This window comes from Galeopterus variegatus, unplaced genomic scaffold, assembly GCF_000696425.1.
Source record: "Galeopterus variegatus unplaced genomic scaffold, G_variegatus-3.0.2 Scaffold2606, whole genome shotgun sequence".
NCBI classification, from domain to species: Eukaryota; Metazoa; Chordata; class Mammalia; order Dermoptera; family Cynocephalidae; genus Galeopterus; species Galeopterus variegatus.
Genome location: NW_007728717.1, coordinates 107,641 through 111,832, shown reverse-complemented (window position 1 = coordinate 111,832; position 4,192 = coordinate 107,641). Strand labels below are relative to the sequence as shown.

The 4,192-nt window shown below is 36.2% G+C and overlaps 1 pseudogene; it reads right to left on the bottom strand.

Annotated features, from left to right (window-relative positions):
- Nucleotides 1-2,531: 2,531 nt before the first annotated feature.
- LOC103598420 lies at nucleotides 2,532-3,652 on the bottom strand (annotated as a pseudogene).
- Nucleotides 3,653-4,192: the final 540 nt, after the last annotated feature.

The window sequence follows — 4,192 nt, the reverse complement described above, 5'->3', positions numbered from 1 at the left end:
GAGCGGCCGGTCTGTTTGTGGGATCCGAACCCTCGGCGGGAGCGCTGCTGCACTTCCCAAGCGGCGCACTGTAGCAGTGTGCCACCGGGCCAGCCCCATCATTGGTATTTTGATAGGGATTTCAATGAATGTTTAGATTGCTTTGGGTAATATGGACACTTTGATGATGTTAATTCTCCCCACCCCGAACATGGGATCTTTCCTTTATTTGAATCCTCTTTAATTTTTTCACCAATGTTTAATAATTTTCATTGTACAGGTCTTCCACTTCCTTGGTTAAATCTACTTTTTTTTTTCTTTTGGTAGCTAATGTGAATGGGATTACTTTTTTGATCTCTTCTTCAGCTATTTTTTTATTGGCATATATGAATACTATTGATTTTTGTGTATTGATGTTGTATCCCACCACCATACTGAATTCATTTATTAGTTCTAGTAAGTTTTTGATGAAGTCTTTAGAATTTTCTATGTATATGATTATGTCATCTGCAAATAAGGATAGTTTTACTTCCTCCTTTTTGATTTGGATGTCCTTTATTGCTTTGTCTTGCCTTATGGCACTGGCTAGGACTTCCAGTACTATGTTGAACAAGAGTGGAGAAAGTGGACATCCTTGTCTTGTTCCATATCTTATGAGAAAAGTTTCCAATTTTTGTCCATTCAGTATGATATTAACTGTAGATTTTGTTGAGTGTTTTTTATCATAAAGGGTGTTGGATTTTATCAAATGCTTTTTTGGTGTCTACTTAAATGATCATATGGTTTTTTCCTTCATTCTGTTGTTGTGATGTATCACATTTATTGATTTGCATATATTGCATGTGTTGAACCATCCCTGCATCCCTGGATGAACCCAACTTTATCATGGTGAATGATCTTACTAATGTGTTGTGGGATACTCTTTTTACTAGTATTTTGTTGAGGATTTTTTCATCTGTGTTCATTAGAGATATTGGTCTGTAGTTTTCTTTTCGTGTTGCATTTTTTTCCAGTTTTGGTATGAGGGTAATGCTGGCCTCAAAGAATGAGTTTGGACATATTCCCTCCTCTTCAAGTTTTTGGAAGAGCTTGAGAAGAATTGGTATTAGTACTTCTTAAATGTTTGGTAGAATTTGGCAGTGAAGCCATCTAGTTCTGGGTTTTCTTTATTGGGAGACTTTTAATTACTGCTTCAATCTCATAACTTGTTATTCTTCTGATTAGGCTTTCTAGTTCTTCACGATTCAACCTTGGTAAGTTGTATGTATCTAGGAATTTATTCATTTCTTCTAGATTTTCCAGTTTGTTTGCATATAGTAAGTTTGTTTGTTCATAGTAGTCGCTTATGATCCTTCATATTTCTGTGGTATCAGTTGTAATGTCCCCCTTTTCATTTCTAATTTTATTTGAGTCTTTTCTCTTTTTTCCTTAATTAGTCTGGCTAAAGGTTTACCAATTTTGTTTATCTTTTCAAAAAACCAACCAACTCTTTGTTTCATCAATCTTTTGTACTTAAAAAAACCTCTAATTCATTTATTTCTGCTCTGCTCTTTGTTATTTCTCCCCTTCTACTGATTTTGGGTTTGGTTCATTCTTGTTTTTCTACTTCCTTGAGGCATAATGCTAGGTTGTTTATTTGAAGTCTTTCTCTTTTTTTGATATAGGCATTCATTGCTATAAATTTGCCTCTTGGAACTGCTTCTGCTCTATCCCATAGGTTCTGATATGTTGTGTTGACATTTTCATTTCTCTACAGGAATTTTTCAATTTGCTTTTTGATTTCCTCTTTGACGTATCCATTGTTTAGGAACATGTTGTTTAATTTCCATGTATTTGTACAGTTTCCAGTGTACCTTTTGTTGTTGATTTTTAGTTTTATTCCATTGTGGTTGGACAAGATAGTTGATATGATTTTAATTTTTAAAAATTTGTTGAGACTTATTTTGTGACCTAATATATGATCTATTCTACAGAATGTTCCATGAGAAGAACATGCTGCTGAGAAGAATGTGTATCATGCAGGTGTTGGATGAAATATTCTGTATATGTCCATTAGATCCAATTGGCCTAGAGTAGTGATTAATTCTGATGTTTCTTGGTTAATTTTCTGTCTGAATGATCTGTCCTTTGTTGAAAGTGGGATATTAAAGTCCTCAACAATTATTGTGTTGGAATCTATCTCTCCCATTATGTCTAATAGTAATTGCTTTATACATCTGGTGCTCTGGTGTTGGGTATGTATATATTTCGAATTGTTATATCCTCTTGTTGAATTGATCCCTTTATCATTACATAATGACCTTCCTTTTTTTTTTTTAACTTTCCTTGGCTTGAAGTCTATTTTATCTGATACAAGTATAGCTACTCCTCTTATTTTTTGGTTCCAGTTGCATGATACATCTTTTTCCATCACTTCACTTTCAGTTGATGTGTGTCTTTTTATTTGAAGTGAGTATCTTGTAGGCAGGATATTGTTTGTTCTTGTTTTATAATTAATTCAGCCACTCTGTGTCTTTTTAACTGAGGAATTTAATCCATTTACATTATTTTTATTTTTTTTTTTTAGCAAACAACTATCATTTATTGAGATCACTATGAGCCAGACATGGTAACAAGGGCTTTACATAAACCTCATATGTGCACTTTTGTCACAGTGAGCTCAAAGGCAGAGAAAATTTCATACAACCAGAAAACAAGATTTCATAATATGCCTTTATTTTGTCCTTCAAAAGTTAATTATAATTGGTGACTGGTTTTCTTAGATACTTCTCTCATGTTCAAGAGAGGGGAAGAATTTAGCCTTTAATTTAAAAAAGACCAAACAAACACAAGGGGGAGGGAGATGACCTTAACTACAAATAATATTCCACTGTTCATTATTGCCATAAAACTCCAAGCTGGTTGTTCTTCCAGATGCTCTCTTTTGATGGCTGACAGTTTTATATTTACAAGTTTGAAACAATGCTGCTATTTTATTCATAGATTCTCCGAGGTTCCTGTAGAACCACACCACCTTCCGTCATGGCAGTCTGTAGTCGTTTCATCAAGTCTGAGGCTGCCTCCCAAGGGGTTGGCTGATAGACCATGAAGTTGATTCCTGCCTCTAAGCATCGCTCTGCTAGCACTCGTCGTATACTTTCACAAGCCACCACATTTTTGGTGTGGTAAAGGTGCTTTTTAATAGCCCATTCACGAGTGGATGCCAAAACCAGAACCTGGCTATTCCGATGCTCAACAAGCGGTTGGCTGATAGACCATGAAGTTGATTCCTGCCTCTAAGCATCGCTCTGCTAGCACTCGTCCTATACTTTCACAAGCCACCACATTTTTGGTGTGGTAAAGGTGCTTTTTAATAGCCCATTCACGAGTGGATGCCAAAACCAGAACCTGGCTCTTCCGATGCTCAACAAGTGCTTCTACATGATGCTGAGTCCTTATAACTTGCAACCTGTGCCAGAACTCACGTCCCCCAACCCTGCTCTTTCCTGGCTACAGCTAACAGCTCCAGATTCCAGGGGTTCTGGTTGGTGAACTCTGGGGCAACAGCTTCAATTTCCGCAGGGCCCACTTCAGGTTTCACTGCCAGCGTGGAACCGGTTGAGAGGGCTGTGAATCCACACTCAGGGCTCCTGCAGACCGACAACAACTCCCAAAATCGCGACCGAAGTGCCATAGCTAAAAAAAATCTCAGGCAAAGCCTTGGAAAAGCCTCCCCTCCTTTTCCTCACCGGTGTCTCAGAGGCTTGCTGGCCGTAGCCATACTGACTCGTGGAAAAATCAATAATCCATTTACATTTAGAGTTATGATTTATATAGAGAGACTTGTTAATGTCATTTTGTTACCTTTTTTCTGGTTGTTTTATAGATCCTTTTTTGCAGATCTTACTGTCTTCTTTTGTGGCTGAGTAGTTTTCTTTAGCAGTATATATATTTTTTATTTTTATAAATATTATATATAATATATATTGATATAATTGATATTATGAACATATAATTAACATATAAATTATATATATATATTGGCCAGTACAGGAATCGAACCCTGGACCTTGGTGTTATCAGCATCATGCTCTAACCAACTCAGCTAACTGGCCAGCCTCTCTAGCAGTATATTTTGATTTCTTGCTGTTTTTTTTAAAATTATGTCTCTTATAAGTTTTTGTGTTATGGTTACCATGAGGCTTACAAAGAACATGTTATAACAGATTATTTT